Below are 18,720 nucleotides of genomic sequence, written 5' to 3' on the forward strand. Positions count from 1 at the left end.
ATTAAATGTAAATCTGGACAAACTTCAATAACCAGCTCATCCTCCAATAATAATGGAAAATTGAAACGTATTTTTATGAATGAATGTAAGTAAGTAGGCAGAGAAGCATCTATGATAAAGCACGGCAGAGGCATATCTGTACGCCTGGAAATTAGAAGTAATCGTTAAAGATTATAATGATTATGATAAAAAAGTGTGGTACAAATAAATAACAATACAACTTAGCAATGACAACACGGGAAATCGATATGAGGTATAACGAAACAAGGATTGACCAGTGAGATGACACTAGTGTCCGATAGTAATCTTTATTTATTATAATATAGTAAAGAATAAAAACTGAGTCCTGTACTTAATGAAACACATATCTCATTATTTATTTATTATCATGTGAATACACACTTTTATTACAGACATTAGACTTACAAAATATTGTAGCCAAATTGAATAAATAATTGTATCTGAAGTTGATTTTGCTACATTTTCTACAACAATTTTACTCCTAACATTATAGAATAGTAAATAATATAAATTAATAAAGTTTTAACATTTTAATTATATCAAATCGGTTTAATTTTTAGCATTGCCCTTTCACGAAAAGTCATTATGCTTAACAGTGCAATGATAAACTATTCAATATCGTTCCTTAGAAATCCATTCTTCAGCTATTCAGAAGGCCGATGTGAGGAGCGAGCCAAATATGACATTTGAACAGCTGATTTAAGTCAATTATTGGCGGGCAGCCTTGAAGCTTCGCTGACACCATTCCGGTGCGCAATTACCTCCTCTCCACCCCTCGCTACAACTAAAATGGTTATCATACCTCTGTCAATACCCGAAGGGAAAGTTTAAGTTCAATAACCCTGACTTCATATTTAAGTACTTTTATTTGAACTTTGAATGTTCAAATTTCAATATGTTCCATTCACTGAAGTGTACATCCCAGTGTTATCGTATTGTTATATATAGTACACACACACACACACACACACACACACACACACACACACACACACACACACACACACACACACACACACACATATATATATACACACACACACACACACACACACACACACACACACACACACACACACACACACACACACACACACACACACACACTTTTTACAACTATTTCTCAGTTTTTCATTAAAACGTGATGAACGTTCAGTGTTATTTTTAACTCTGCGTTTTAAGGTTTTTTTGAGAATAAATGGATAATGTCCGATATTCTCTTGATTTGTTCTATGTATTGATCCTTTCTGGTTATGTAACAATTTCTTTCTCAAATGTACATCTCAAATCATTATGTTCTTGAGGATTTCACTTTAGAGTCGGACAAGGTTTTGGATTTTTCTGCCTTGTTTTTTATCTTACACATGCGTAATAATTGCATAAAAAATCATACAACTGCATAGCGTGCGTCAATAATGCTATATAAATAAAACTATAATACTAATTATAACGCAATAATAAGGCTTTGGAAATAGCTTTCGATATCATAACTGGGATTTAACTTTCTCTATCAATTATAATATTCAAATATTTTCTTCCCAGCGGCCCATCATGAAATCCTCAACGGAGTAAAACGCCTTTGACACCAGGAGTTGTTTTGGAGTATTTAGATGTTTAATACCCTCAGAGAACTTATTGATTCGTCTTACGCCAATTTGTGACGGCAAGTGTTGAAACGCTATCGTTCTATGCTGTTTATTTCTGAAGTTGTCCCGCCTCTCGTCTCCTACTGGTGGATGTCTCTGTCCTGCTGGTGGAAGTTGAGATTTCATGCTTCCTAAAGGCATCTTTGCACGACTTTCTGGAATTCAATTTTAAAAGAATTCTGACAACTTTCTTTTGGGTTCTAAATACTCTTTCAAATTTGTTTATAGATGAGCTGCCCCATAATATCGATAAGTACGGATGTATCAAACAATGATTAACACTAAATTATTTAATGAGTAATGATTTAACACTTTAACAAATTTAACACCGAGCCCAAAACATTTCAAGAATCGAATTGTGTAAGCGACAATTTAACGATGTTTAAAGCTTCTATAATAGTTATAACTTTTAAAATATTACAAAACTAAAACTTTATCAATTTTTTAAAATACGATTGTTGAAATACAAACAGTAATACGTGTAGATATTAAACAAAATCATATAGAAGACTTTCCTGATCTCAGGTTCGATCGCTACTGTAAGTTACGAACAGTTGAGAGATTTCATACCACATGTGGGAATATGTAATAACAAATCCTTAGGATTTTTTGATGAATTTTAATAGTATTGTCTCCCCCAAGTTCCCAAAATGGGAGGGAGGGGGCAAGTACAATTTTTAGATAGAATCACCCCATTGAGTAATGTCTTAACTTTAAAGGCCAGGGCCCAACTGTATCAAAAATAGATTCTGATCTAACAAAGGTAAAATTCCAACTTCAATTGAACACATTGTTAGATGAAGTCAATTTAGAAACAGACATCTTCACATTTTTCACTATTCCTTTTCTTTTAACAAGACCTTTAAAGTACCAATAATTGGATTACTCGCAAAATGTGTACTTATCCTGACATGAAACAATAAAATAACAAGTAATATTTACTCAGAAATGATTTAGAAAAATAACTTAGTGAAGTCAGTACCTGTATTCAAGTCAGTACCTGTATTCAAGTCAGTACCTGTATTCAAGTCAGTACCTGTATTCAAGTCAGTACCTGTATTCAAGCTGAGATTGGTCCAAATACCACGTAAGCAAATATCTACATTAAGCGCATTATTTCAAACTTATTACCTAGTTGTTTGAAAACCCACAAGTACTTCCTACTCTTAAGGCTCATCACACTTGTCTCTAAAGGAAGGGAAAAAGAAAATTTTCTTCCGTAAGAAAAACGTGGCATTGTGAAGCCCGCAATGTTGCGGTGTCTTAAGTGTAGCAACACTGGGGGTTAGAAGCATGTACATATGCTGTGTATCTTTTAAAATTCGTTAGAGTGAGTGTGTTTGGTACTCAATATTCTTTCTAAATTATCTTGGTTAAGTTGTCATCCTGTCTAATCTTTTTGAGAATTTCGTTTGAAAAAAATGTTTTAGCTCCCTTAAAAAGATATATTAGAAAGGTTTTAAGCACTTAACGTCTTTCTATGTTAGATTGTCCTCTTGGAAATTAAAAAAATTAGAGGTTGTTACAATAATTAACTGTGGAAACGGGTTTACTTGTAGAAATCAGTCAATTAACCTACTTCAATAATTGTAGAAAAAATAACGCATTGCATTAAATATATAAATCGGCTGCTAATTTTTCTCATATAAACGTCAGAGCCAAAGCTAGTTTGGAAACTGCCCCTGTTATGTCCGGGCTACTGAGCTGGGTGACGATTGTGTTATAAACTCAGGTTTACTGTTTAGTTGGATTAAGAAATGTAACTATCACAATATTACAATAATGAGGAACTCCCGTAGTTCTCGGACCGTACATGGACAGCAGAGTCGGTCGTGGCTAGCGAGTTCGTGACTTGTTTATTGTCACCGGCAACTCAAAGCACAGGAGAGGACGGAGAGGATGGGAGAACTGGGCGAGGTCGGCTGAAGGCGAACAAGCCTGGAGGAATAGATAAAAGTCAATTAGATGTCAGTAGACAACGGCCGCTCTCGAAGAGGGACGAAGGACACCGCCTCGAGTTTACGGGCATTCTTCCTGCCAACCGCATTCCACGATAGAACTGTACTGTTTTTAGTCCATAAAAGAGGGTTATGTTTGACGAACATGTCATCCTTGGTTTCGAAAGGACGCTTTCCTGTCTATTGTAATGGCTCTCAAAGTGTTCTTTGTTATTTTGACATCACGTGACAAAATTGCCCCGCACTAGTCTGCCTAATTCTGGCGGTTTGTTAAATCCAATCCTGACAATATCATAAAAACAAATATTCTCTAAATTTTGAATCTGCACAATAGTTTTAGTGCCTTAAACTTGCACAGAAGAGTATCGTACAGAATTGGTTACTATCGTCGGTTCAGATTTAATTTATGCGTGAAATGCAATCAATAAGTTATAACCCATTGAAATGCTTCGAGATATTAAGGTAATATAAGGTAAGTAAGGTATTTAGAATAACTTACTACTCAATGTACTTACAAGTTCCCTCATTCCACGATCTATTTACACGTTTTATATATTTTCAAGGCAGTAAGCTTTGAAATAATAACATTTCTTGTAAGCAGAGTTTTCGCAAGTCTAGAATACATATTGTAGCCTCAACCTTACCCTATTACAAGGTTGGCCTTGCTCTTATATAGATATAATTTATAGATTAAACAATTTACTAAGTTGTGCTGGCAGTTAGTTGGACAAAGAAGATAAGATCATTGGGGCGTAAGATGACAATTATAGACATACCATTTTTTAAACTTTAGTAAAATTCATTACAAACAGTCAAACTAAAAAGGAACAAATCTATGCCAGGAAACAAATTCTACTATCTTATAGCTATAAATAGTGACATCAAGGAGGATTGAGGAAAATTAATTATGTTTGAGTAGTAGGATTACTGTATGTAGTATAAAATCAGGCTAGGTATGATTCGGTCATAACTTCTAGAGATGGAATCTAAGAAGCTAGACCAGGTTCTTAGCTAGAGTTAACATGTGTTCAAATAATCCAAAATCTTCAAAATAAATGTTCCAGGCATAGCTCGTACCATTAGCTACATGCAACGAAGTAAGATGTTGAGCTTCACTAATTTGATTTTCCCCTACAGGATTTCATGTTTCTTGTTGTCAACACTTTTCTAGAGTCTAGAGCAAGAATTTGGTAACACAATCATATTTGAGGTAAGGATTCAAGATATTAACAACAGATAAATACTGTACTGTCTTGTTTGTGAGATATTTATATAGTATTACAGTAACTGTTTCCAGCTGCACTCACTATTTCTCCGCGCCCCTCTCTACGTAGTTTGGGTGGTGGTGAGAGGAGCGGGATCGAATACTCCATGGAACAAGAGAATAACCCATGTGGATTATACAGAGTAAAATTTCTCTTTGATGCGGCATTAGAATTAGTTATTCTATATATACTTTGTTTATTTAACTAGTTTTTAAACCAAAGTGTGGCAGTTATATTATTTTGTTTTTTTTTCATTTATATCTCACAGTATACTATGATTATTACAATATTGTATTGTATACTATGCTAACTCGTACTACTATAAAATGCGTACAGAATTTTATAATTGTGTTAATTAAGGTATTATGCTATAAAGTGTTACTATAAATACATAGTAAATTTAATATTTGTGGTAGTTATTATCATAATTATGTACTAAATGTTTTATAATTAGGTGTCTAATCAAATTAAATGACTATAACAGTGCCCATCCTAAACTGCATACACATATATTCTGTTTGTTAAAATACTATACAATGGTAAAATAAGGAATGTTTACATTTTTTAACAGTATACTTGTTTATAAATTATGTACTAATGTAGTATTTGTTACAACTGAACCTCGCCGACATGTTTAGTGAAAACTATGAATAAAACAAGTTGAAAAGACGAAGGTAATTATTGCATCTTTATTATTAAACAGTAAAAAATATTGTTGTTGTAAAAATTATACCAAGATATCAACTACACACAGAATCAAAAAATATTTCGATAAAAGGAATACGTCTTTCATCCATTCACTTCGACCATGCTGTCCTAAAGTGAAAGTAAACCACGTACAATATAAGTTCAAAGACATTGACACAGTGAGTACTGATCTACATCCTGATAAAACATTTTGTTCTACACTCACACACATTGGGCATTTGTTTAAATAAAACGTTTTACGCCTGATATTGCATTACAACATGTGCTAAAAAGAGCCCAAGGTTAACTAGGACTCCGCTTGAGGTTTCATGACACTCAATAATTTTACACAACTCATCATGTCAAACATAATTACAAAATTGCTGGCAGGCAACTCGCTTTATCACGAAATCATACCACAATCTTCAGGACTACAACTGGAATACCCGAATTTCGTCTGATTGCACGACAATATGTTATTGGTTTAAAAATTATAGGTCCACCAATAAGTAAAATTTTGTATGAAGAGTGTTGGTGCTGAAATTCACGTGTGACTAAACTCTAAAGAACTAACATCCTCCCAACACCGAGGGACCAGTTTCACCTTGACCTCTGATCCCGAAATCATTTCCCTTCGGATTGCTTTGATTAGTCCATTTTCTCCCTTCTGCCGTGAGATGAAAATTTTGTTCCCGAAGCCAGCAGTCACGTACCTCACTCACTCTACTGAGGGGTGATTTCGTCCACGAATCTACAGACGATCGAGAGGCAGAGATGATGTAAGATGATTTGCTGTAATGAAACAGAAGATGGTGTAATTGTTCATAAAGCGTTCACTAGAGCCTCGCTAAACGCTTCCTCAATTTCACCCAAATTCCTTCGTCACTCCCGAGTACACCGTGTTGCAGAATCACCTCCAACAGCTCGAACCTTGGTCTCGAGGCTCTACAACTCCTGCATTAGCAAACAAAGCTTGTCACGACTTCGATTGGGCTTTCGATTATTTGGAGTATGTGTTAATGTAGTAGGTGTTATTGTTTTTACCATGACCTTTCTCTGCCTCCACGAACAATGGTGTGACTACTTGTAACAGGAGTTCTGATTGGGCATTGGCTACTAGAAGTAAAATAGAATTGAGGAAATAAACACGTTAGAAACTTAATATAGTGTATATAGAGGATGTAAATTAAGTCCTGATACGCCTGGAGATATTCCAAACGGATTGCGATATCGATGTAAAAACTTCACCTATTAAAATACTTTAATGAACTTTTTCAAGGATAACAATTCTCCTCCCTTTTTCAAAGGGAATAGAGAGGGGCTCACTTGAAATTTTCAAATTGCAACCCCTATCTTGTGACACATAATTTGAAAGGTAAATAAAAAAACACAATGGCATGAACAAAACGTCTATACGACGATCTTAGGAAAAGTTATTGGCAAACAACCCCTTACTTATAAGGGTGTAAATAAGGTACTGATACGCCTGGATATATTCCAAACCGATTGAGATATCAATATACCCTTCACCAGATTTTTTTAAATTAATTTTTTTTTTTAGGGTAACAAAAATTTCACCCCCTTTTCAAAAGGGCGGTAGAAGGGGGAAACTTTAAAATTTGAAATTGCAGTGATCCCCTTTCTACCCCCCTCGAAAAAGTTCATTAAAGTATTTTAATAGGTAAAGTTTTTACATCGATATCGCAATCCGTTTTGAAAAAATCCAGGCGTATCAGGACTTTATTTAAACCCTGGGTATTCATGTTAAAACACATCTTTACCTCAGAGTGGATCGGTTCAAGTGCTGCAGCTCACGTGTTTGGAACGAATCCCAGAACCTTGTATGATATTAGCAACTGCCAGCTGTTTCACACGCATTTCCCCTCAGTATAATAAGTGTGTTACAATCAGTCTGTTTTAAATTAAAACATTTCTGAGCTAACTGGTGGAAATTTGAAGATACACCTACACCCCAGGAACCATTTCCAAATGATTACATCTTTAAATTTTAATGGTTTGGCTCGGAGCCCTGAAATGCTATAGTTGGAATATAGTTTCTAGTAGACATGGTATTTGGTTTATTGATTTTTATCAACTATATTTATTGAAAATCATGAGAGCTCTTTCTTCCAGCATACCTCTCATGACAACATGAAATACACTCAAAAATGGATAGTATTCATTTCAGTATTTTAAGAGATTTCTAAACTTTCTAGATTTAAAGGACTTATGGCGTAACCCTCAAGCCAGAAAACAGATGTTTCAAAGTGACCGCTCCATAATGATTCTGTCAATCATTCATAGGAACATATTTGTTATGCAACATTTAATGGTACCTAGTCATGATGTTTGATAAGAAATAGAGGTATCAGATATTTTAAAGGAATTGAATGCGTTTTAAAATTTGTCATTCGTGACATTTGTGACAACAATAAAAACACCAGCTTGAAAGCAGTTTTCAAAAAGCTATTTCCCAAATTTGAAAAACAAAGTTCTAACAATATGGATGTTTCAGTAAATTTCTGTATTTTGTTAACTTATATTTACTTAAAGTTCAAATCAGTTGAATAAATATTTGAAAATATACATATCTACTTATCTAAATTTCTCTCGAAGAGGAACTCCTCAGTAATTACATTCTCTTCCCGATATATTTTGAATGTGTCTCCTTCAGAAAAATGTTATGTTTTCTATATTTTTCAATAAGTATTTTTTTTTTAATCCAGTTTGAACTTAGACTCAAATTTGACACAAGCTTATTCTCATCTTTCCCTACTGTAACATGAAACATTTCGAGCTGGCCGGTGGCTGATTGGCTGATCGTTACCGAAATCTATGTTTAGCAATATTCAGGGGGTATTTCGATAGTAGATTTAGCTATTGAAAGCATAACACTTCATTTAAACACAGACAAGATCCAGGTCAATAACGGTGCGTGTTCTTATCCTATCCTTAGCAAATCCTGTTAAGTGACACTTGGCCTATAGTCCTTCCTTGTTAATACAAAAAAGCATTTTCATACCACTTATACCCATTATACCTATTCTGTTTATGGCTAAATCATTTAAATACAAAAAAGATCATTTGAGAACAAAGTATTGAAAGGTGGTTTCAAAAATACATTATCACACAGGGAACTTTTATGTAGAAACGGTGCATTAATTTATAAATACTGATATTTTTTTAATTAATATTTTGTTGCTGTAGCAAGGTATTCTGAAATTGGAACTCCTAAAGTGGAAAAGCAACTTTTCGCGAGCGAATGAGTGTTACTTTTGTGTATGACGCATAATTAAAAGTCTGTGTTCTGTGTATGATACGTATGTATGAGCAAACATATTCAATAAAATTCCGATCGACGAGGTTACACCACATCACTGGTCACAAATTCTGCAACCCCAGAGAAGATTGCTGGATAGGCTCTTCAGTTGGCGAGAACAGTAATCTCCATAGTCGCATATCAACGCCAAGGTCCAAGATGTCGTCATAGGTAACTGGAGTCTGTGTAATGATGGGCACAACAAGGTCACACGCTCTCCAGTTCTCCAGTGTATCCAGCAACTCCGCATCTTGTTTAAACAGGTTCTGACCTCAGTACCTGGAATGTAAGCCATATCTTACATCATAACACCTAAGAAATTATGGATTGTATTGGTACACGTTTTCAGTAGTAAATACAATACCGTGCGTATTCTCGGTGTGCACAAGAAAATCACAATATCACTAATCATCAACAAATTGCATGTGTTCCAGCGCTCAATTTTCAGCTACATGTTTGTATGAGAAATATTTAGTGATTCTAGAGAGGTTTATGCTGTAAACTAGTCCACGTATGATCAAATTTCATAAGGCCACCCTCTACCAGCCAGCTAAATTTTGCTAATTTGTTTACTCATGACTGCAATAACTCAAATTTTCGGGGAGTAATTGTGTCTTTGGTAGTTTTTCACACAGGTTTATGATATATTATCAAAATAAGGAGTGTGGCTGAAGGGCTAGGTAATCAGACGCCTCGTACGCACTCTCCCACACTCACGAGTTGAGTTGAGGCAATATTTTTCTGTTATATCAGAAAATACTCTTCAATTTAAACATGTTCAAATAAAATGTAAATGAAATAGTTTACGTACAATACAAATATCATTTCGTTTACTGGTGACCAAAACATTGACTTCATCAAAATTCCATTGACCAAATTGTTTTGTAAATAAGTTTTACGTTGGTTAGATAGTGACGAAGTGTACAAACGTGCCACTGCTATTTACTTTACACTCCAACAGTCTACCGCTCCAGGCCAATTTGAGGAATAGCAATACTAAGTCACTGTACCATTATTAATGATACTATCGAAAAGGTCGATCCAATATTGAGATGAGTGTATGTCATCAGTTTTAAAAGGCAACATGAGTTTGACATAGGACTAAATATTACATTAATTCTATATAATTAGTTTGGACTCTTTCTAATCACAAAAGAAATAAAAGTGCTACTGAGCAAAACTAGTTATGTAAAAGACGCAAAATTTGAACTTTCTTTGAAAAAACCCTTTGTATCACTTAACCGCCATTCTACTGAATGAAAGGGAAAAAGACAAACTACATTCTCTACCACTGTCGAATACCATAATAATAATGGAAGGGTGCCATAAAAAGTGATAAATCGTGAATCATCAACAGATCATCGATGTCAATAGGAGATCGTCGTCCATTGTTCTCTGAAGAGTCAGCTCACCGCGGATCCGCCCAGAGTCCACACATGGAGTGTAGCTGCGTGGGAACCACAGGTCGCACAATACACAATGGAAGATGTCCTAGACGATCATCCTATCCTGATCTGAGGAATACGAATCAGCCGATAGAAGCAAAATGGCGTGCTGTCGTCGTGAGGGACTCAGATCGTGATCTTTGGCTCGTGACAGTCTCCTCTCCACTACAACCACCAACTTACTTACTTCTGGCTGCTGTTGCACTTTCCAGTTATCATCGTCCTTCACTCACATCCAAACATCTTCCACGTTAACTTTTGCATTCTTATGCAACCGTATATCCTGCCAGCAGGGTAGGGAGTCCCTCAAACCACCAAAGCAAAGTAATAAGACCTGACAAAGTAACTTTAATATTATTAAAATTGCATAAAATTTTACTTTCGGACAATACACATACACAAGTTATTACTTATAACAAATCTCAATTTATTTCTTCGTTATGTTATTTTGCATTTAATCTTTGCATTTTGCTTTTCATCATCATCAACTCTTCTAATGTCTCAATTATGTAAATTCTAAAATTAAATTTAACAGTTTACTATCACAACTGTAACTGAACAAATATTTTACGCCGACAATAGTTATATGTCTTTTTGAAGTGCCCGCCTCAATGTTCTTCATCGTGCCGAAATAATCTTCCCCGCCTCTCCTCGGTCGTGACGAGGTACGCCGCATCCTCGCCTTGGCATTTCGCTTTCTCTCCTCCTGTCTCCACGAACACCGCCGCAACTGGGAAGTGTAGCTAACGACTGCTGTTAGTATTGCTTGTCATTGTATTAGTATTGTGCACATGTGTGTGCGAGGTGTGTGGTAACCGTACAACTTAATCATTGATGCTCTCGAAATGCCCTGAGTATTATTGTTACCATTCTTCATATAGAGTTTGAACTCACTAATATCTTCACTATGAGATGAAAAGTTGTTTCACAGCGTAAGTTCAAATACTTTCTGTGTTTGAAACATAAGTGATGTCGTACGTGTACTTACGTTTTTTAAGTACAAAATTAGCGTTAATAATAATATACATCTAGTTTATATAATCCTACTCTTTGAGAGAGTTTTGCACCAGTGTGTGCTTAATGAAAAGTTAGAAGCCAGAAGTTAGAAATGTTCACTCCAGCCCTTATACCCGAAGTGAGATACAAGCGCAAAAGTAGACACTCTTTAACTGTAGTAGCTTTCTCAGATCAAAGCATGTACTATTTATGTACATAAATTTAGCCCGAAGTTTATATTGCAAAAACAATCACTCTTTTTAAAATAAGAATAATTTGATTTAATATACTTTTCGCCGGAATTCTGTCTGATACATGCATTTAATGCTGATAAATCTGCACATGCAATTAAACATAACGAAATTCATTTCAAAAAACATAAATGATTTTTTTTAATGTATAACCTAATTTAAATCTAATAAATTTTAGGAATGTTGAAATCATACATAAGCTTTAAAATCTAGGCTACCAGACGTTCTGTGTCGAGACTAACATATTCTGCATAACAGTTGATGTAAAAATGAACACTGAAATATTTTATTCCTAAAATATTACAAGACTCCATCGTATTATGGGGAGTTTATGAGTTTTTTAACACTTTGATAACGTAGGCTACATTACATGTGTTAGTATTATTAATGTTGGTTTTAGTTTTAATTTTTTTTTTCAGTACAAATATTTATATTCATAATATTCATAAAAATGTACTTTTTTGGACCACTACGTCTCGTATGTATTGTTTATTGGGGCAAAATGGCGAGCTCCAATTTGACGTTGAAAATATAATTAATTCGAACTAGAAATGCTATTACAAGCTACAACAATGAAAAAGTGTACATTATATGATATATGGCTACTTTCATTTTAAATATACCATATGAATCCATTGTATTATATCATAAAATGCTTTCATTAAGAAAGTTAAGGACTCCGACTTTAGGGTTCCTCGCAGGTGGGGTGGGACAAATCAGGTAATCATTTTATTTATTTCACTTCATCGATGATATTTTTAGCCTAATAAATATCCACAGATAACATGGACAACCTACATTACTTATTTGTAAAATTAGATAGTTTTTTCAGATTTTCACGACCTCCGAAGATTCTTAGAGGTCCTCTGGAACTCGCGGACCCTCTTATTGTGAATATCACAATGGTATTGTGAGTTTCTTTGATATTAGAATTGCTGAAAAAGTTTCACAAGTGAAGGAAATAAAACAACACGTTATAAATAAGGAAGGTGAGGTGTTTCTGTATTTCTAATACTTATATGTTTTAGAATGATAATTTAAGGGTAATATGTATTGGGGTTTGTCTTCCTGAGTCCCTTAACGTTTGTCTAACTTTATGGCACGAAGATTTGGTAAAGTGTACAGTACACCATTGAGAGGTGATGATAGTGAATTTCGAATTGGCAAATGGATTTTAGCAATCTTCCACTACAGCCAAGATCACAATTCCCATGATTTGTAATCGATGTGAGACTGCAGTACTCGCTTGGTTGCCCTTTTCATTTAACTATTAAACAATGACAGTTATTAAGAAACATTATCTTAATTATTAGCAAGATTACACCTTTCCCCCAAAATTATAATTATCCTTTCATTTAGTATTCCCCCTTTTAATGCATATTTGGAAATATGGAACATTGGTGACTGAGAAGTCTCAAATATTTAAGTACCTTCTGTAGTTTTTACTGATTTTAGAATATAGTAAGAGTTCTTTTGGAATAGACTACTGAATATAATGCACCAGTACACACATGATCCTCGTTAATATTCCACAAGATCTCAATCCTCCACAGAGTTGGCTAGAGAACCTCCGGACTGGTAACGTCAGCAGTGGACAGCTGGCATAATCATCAGGTGCACAAGAGACGCTGTGACGTAATACAGGAGAAAGCTGCAAGTGCTGCACTGGTGCTAATTGCTTCCTCTTCGTTACCAGAGAGCTCTGTAAGGTAAACTGAGCGCGGAGTTAAAACACTTCCTGCCCCATAATGTATCATCACTTCGCTATGGTCTGGTGTCCAGAGACTCGTGTTGCTGAAAACATATATAGAAATCGCTTATTATTTCTTAATATAGGATTTACAGAGGAAAAGGGCGTTTTCTGTCACTCGAAATAGTTTTCATCAGCCAAAACAACAAGTCTGAGGAACTTCATCGAGAGAAATACTTTACGGGCAGTCTTATTGTGGAAACGTCAAAATAACATAAACTCTTTACTCTAAGACACAAAACACATTGTACTCTAGGTGAAGATGTAGTCTCATTGTCTCATCCGTGATCAATGAAGCCGTGATAACGAAATTATCTAGGCGTCTCTAATGTCGAAACGACGGAAAGAGTTCATTTTGAGCTTCTCGTCACCGACTTGCTCGAGGAGTGAAGTATGCGACAGCGTCAGATTCCAGACGCTGCACTAAGAGGGGGTTGAAATGGAGCTAAATTCAAACATTTCAAGTTTTTACCCAAAACTTGAATTTAAATCTTGTTCTAACAACAATAATAAAATTCAGTTTATAAAATACTTGTACATCGTGTAACATAATATTTGGACACTCTAAAAAGTTTATATTCCAAGTTATAAAACATTATTTTTATTTTGTAGATAATATACTTAGATCCGTGATAATGGAATGCGAATCTAATTTATTAATACCCCCAAAAACCTTATTCATATATACTATGTTTAATTTTTAAGATATTAAATCATAAATTTTCCTTGAGAAAATTTGATTTTATATAAAAAGCGTGTTCTAGAGCTTGAGGTTTTAATAAATTATAATATTCTCAACGATTACAGTCCATTACAATTAATGGGAATTAATAACGACGACTATATCTAGGCGACTTTTTATACGAGTTTTAATACATCTGCTCCTGATTAAAAAGTATAGGAATATCTTATTTGGCCAGCCGACTTTAAAGTGAAAAAGCCCGCTGCAACATTTGACCTGGTTACTAAAGGAAAGAGAGGGTGTTAATTGTTAAGAATAAGATCGTTCAACGGTCAACCATCCAAGGAGCAGCCTCAGTATTTGTTACTTGCCTCGGATATCTCATGATAACCGCCAAGCACAATATGTTACATCATTGATAGGTAAATGATGATCATTGGAAGATATCCTCCTTCTCCACAACAATATCATAGAAAAACTACTGTGTAAACAGGCTATGCTCAGATTACTTTTTTATTGAAAAATATTGTAGTTACAGTATTTTAGGTTACCTCAATAAGGACAGAAACAATAGAAACATGTTTTGATCTTTCAACGAGAAATTGTATTTATATAATAATGTTTATATATAAATTACTATTATATAATAGAATTTAGGGGTATCTTGATACCATACTACTGAAAAAGATAATTATATGAAACTTATACAGAGTATAGACTATATAAAATATAACGGACTTTCTTGAGTGATATGTTTGATTTTTAAATAAATGTAATTTCTTTAAGTAATATTTTATTATACTTTTTTTATCTACCTTCTTAAATGATACTTTATAAAAATTGTAATTTCATGTTTCATAAATTAATAAAAACAATGTGAATCCCTGAAGTCATAATTTATATTCATTACAAACTATTCACATTCTTCTCCTTACCCACTTTTCCTTGGGTCTAATTAAACATTGGTCAAAATTTCTACTTTAAATGCATATAATTACCTTTTATGGAAGTAATCCTTAAGCGGTGTAATTCAAAAATTTAAAAAAAATTCAACACGGGAAACCAAACTAGTAAAATATTGTTAAATGAGTTTCTTTTAAAATAACGTTCTTGTGGACAAATGGTATTTGAAGCAATTTTGTATCACTCAACAAAGATTTATATGCATTAAAAGTAAGGATTTCAGTTAATGTTTGTACTCAGGCCCAAAGAAAATTTGTTGGAAACAAGAATGTGATTATTTTGTGTGAATGTTAATTATGGCTTCAAGGGGAAATATTTTAAAATGCTTTGGTCTCTTAAATCGAGACTTAAATCATAAACAATAGTCAATCAAATTATCGTTCAACTTGAGACTTCTTTTCTAGAGGCGTTAAAGTCACTGTCACCCTATCTATTGTTTAGTGATTGGATTGAATCCTCAGTATTCTAATGCGACTCTTGAAATAAACTTTTTCGTATATATTGAAGATATTTTCAGAACTCTAAGTAAGAATGCGTGTGTATGTCCCGTTCAATATTGTTATTCTTATATAATTTAATTTAAGATTTAAAATCATTAATTGAACGACACAGGCCTTGAGGTGTAGGTTCTGTTAAAAGTCTTTGGTTTAATAAAGTGTCAATTGCTCGAAAAAGCTTGTTTATGCTAAACAAAAATCTCTTGCAGTTCGGTCTTTGATGTCCTCAGACAGGTATATAGTGAGGGATGTCTGTTTCGAGCAAACAATGGTAAACACTTTTGAGCAGAATCGTTTTACCAAATTTCCAAGCCCTCTTTGGTTTCCTAGGACAAAGGATGTCTTTAGCCATCTTTACCAGCTGATCACAAAAATCTCCTGCTGATTGGTTTTTGATGCTTCCTAAAAGGGATAGAGTAAGGGATATGCGTATCTAGCAAGCAATGAGTATAAGTCTACTCTTTTGAGTAGACTCATATTTTTAAGTCTACTTTGTCTTCTTAGGACGCAGATACCCATAGCTAGTCCAGTAAAGATTTTCGTCCTACTCATCCTTAGAAAGTTTATTGTAATATCGTTGTGTTTGAATGCAGACATAATTTGTTCCGGTATTGTTTAATTCCGGCTTTTTAAATTAAAGCAATGTGGAAATTCATAAATTTTTACGAAAGAATCAGTTTTAAACCAGGCTAGAACGCCTTTATTTTCTATGGTCAGAGTTGTATGATCAGCAAAGATCAAAATGTTTTGTTCCAGTACCACCTCAGTGACGTCATTAATATACACGAACCAACGATGGTCTAGAGATAGTTCCCTGTTTTTATTGACTTTTAGGTTTGAGCTGAAAGTTTATATTCCTCCCTTTGTTTCGTATATAATTTCTGTGATTTGAATTCTGTCTTCCACGTTTAATTTAAACCAATTTATTGCTGGATTTATGTCAAATATGTGCCTTGGAAAGGACTGAATTTGTCAAGCAAATAAATATTCTACAATCCGGAATAAAATAAAATTTATTCATTTTACATTAAATTGAAGATTAGTTGGTTGTATACATTAACATCACCTATAGATGCTGCGGCATGATGGGTGGGGGGGGGGGGGCAGCAGGCAGGATTGTCTGAGCCAGCCGTAGTCAGTCGTGCGCTTGTGTCCGTTGCAGTAGTGTCTACGTCAGTGGTGAGTATCTTTCATTTACGATAACTCTGATATTTAACATTTTAAACCTCTAAACCACTCGTTGCATAAAAATCATTTACAGGGTTTTCAGAGAATTCAAGCCCTTCAGAATTTATTTTGTATATTATACGTATTTATTTAGAGATGACATTTTTTAATTGTTGTTTTTATTTCTTTTCCACTGCTTTCCAAACGTACATTGTTTACTTTAAACTCATAAAGATGAAGTATGAAGATTTAAAAACATTATATATTTAAAATACTATTGTTTTAGAAAGCTAATAATATCTTATATTGATTCCTTCATTACAAATATATTTTAACTGTTAGTTTTAAACTAAGTATTAAAAACAAATTTACAAGAAGAAATTATCATTTGAATTTAAATTTCTTATAAAATATTAATTTTCTTATAAATATAAATGTGTTAATATCGATTCTAAAAACTATTTTAAGTATGTACTCAAGTTTTCAGATTTGTTATAAATACTGGGCAATCAATAATGGAGTGATTGTACAACAGTCTCCATATCTACTACATAAATAGCTGTGTTACGCTAATTTCTTGTAAGTTAACACACTGGTGTAATTTTTATTAAAAGTACCCCGTAAAACTGTCAATTTTGTTTAAACCTTGTTTCATACATGAAATGTGTCAGCTGAAATAAATAAATTAACTATGTTAATTTTGATGATTTTTAATTAATGTTAATTTTAAAGTTAAAAATGAAAAAAATAGTTCCAATTCAAAATTTAAATATATTTAATTAAAAAAGAAAAATTACAATAAATTAACACTTTGAATTAAAACTAATTGTTATACAATTATAGGTGACTCAATTATCTAAGTAATATCTTCATAAAATTGCCCCATTTTCTTTTCAGTGGCATTTTTCAACATTTTTCATACCAGGCCAGATAGTTTTATGCACACAACTAGTTTCTAAAAATATAGAATTTTAAACGTGCTATTTTTATTCTATGTGTGCTTGTTTTATGAATTATTAATTGAATGACCAAAATGTAGATGGTTTATTATTGAAGGAGGATGGGCAGGCCTAGTGAACTTATACAAGGCATTTTGGTTCTTAAATTAATAAACTTGTAAATAGTAATTTACTAACCAAGTTTATTTGTATTTAAAATCCCGTTATACAAATTAAAATTTGTTGCGACGTTCGACACCGTAACAATGTGCGTGACTGCGCATCAAGGGCGGGGCTGCGCATAAGTAGGGAAAATAACGCATGCGCTACGCCGAACATGCAAATAAAAATATAATTGTTAGGCAAACTCGTGAATAAATCAAATAAGCAGTATATGCGATTCTAGATAGTCAATAAGACCTTGTTGTTCCAAAATTTTGCAAACAATACTGACCAAATAGGGTATTGAATGACAGAGTACGAATTACTGGAGCAAAACAAATGTAACTGCAGATTATCTCTAATCTGGAAGAATGGCCGTCTGATTTATTATCCACAGAGTCCTGATTTGCCCTCCTTTCCACTTTTTTATTTTGGTACTTTAGAGTTTTTACACGTATCTGGTTGTTAACCTCAAGCAGGCAGACAATATTGAGTATACGACGTTCCATAAAATGGAAAGGACAGAGTAAAACGATTTATTTCCCTTTCAGCAACTAAACCTAAATCAAAACAACTCACACGTTCCTCTTACCTATTTTAATAAATGGTAACAAAAGATGAAAATAAATATATTTTAACTTACAAGAAACTGTAAAAATATTTACAGGCTGCGAAAGCATACTTTTTTGGGAGCACTTACAACTTCTATTAATATTTACAAATTACATTTGAAGGCGACCTATTGTCATGCACTTAGGCTTCAAGGGCCTTCTGCGCACAATTTGAAGGTTAATAAACAAACGAAGTAGCCATTAACTTAGCCAACTGAAATTGTATTTTATGGAAAACATGTCCATAAACCTGCTGAAGTGTTAAAATAAGCACTCTGCATGTATTTTACAGATGTTGCTTCAGTAGATGTAACCCCAGTTGGAATTGGTATTTCATTATTTAGACCTGGACCCGCAACAGC

At 33.8% G+C, this 18,720-nt stretch overlaps 1 protein-coding gene across 1 annotated transcript in view; it reads left to right on the forward strand.

Moving 5' to 3' along the window:
- Window positions 1-16,586: 16,586 nt before the first annotated feature.
- The window catches only part of LOC124354394, a 47,318-nt gene continuing 45,184 nt past the window's right edge, over window positions 16,587-18,720 (forward strand). Inside the window, exon 1 of the mRNA XM_046804816.1 lies at window positions 16,587-16,659. The gene's annotated coding sequence lies outside the window, so the exon portion shown is untranslated. The remainder of the gene's footprint in view (window positions 16,660-18,720) is intronic.

The sequence above is a fragment of the Homalodisca vitripennis genome, chromosome 2 (genome assembly GCF_021130785.1).
Source record: "Homalodisca vitripennis isolate AUS2020 chromosome 2, UT_GWSS_2.1, whole genome shotgun sequence".
NCBI classification, from domain to species: Eukaryota; Metazoa; Arthropoda; class Insecta; order Hemiptera; family Cicadellidae; genus Homalodisca; species Homalodisca vitripennis.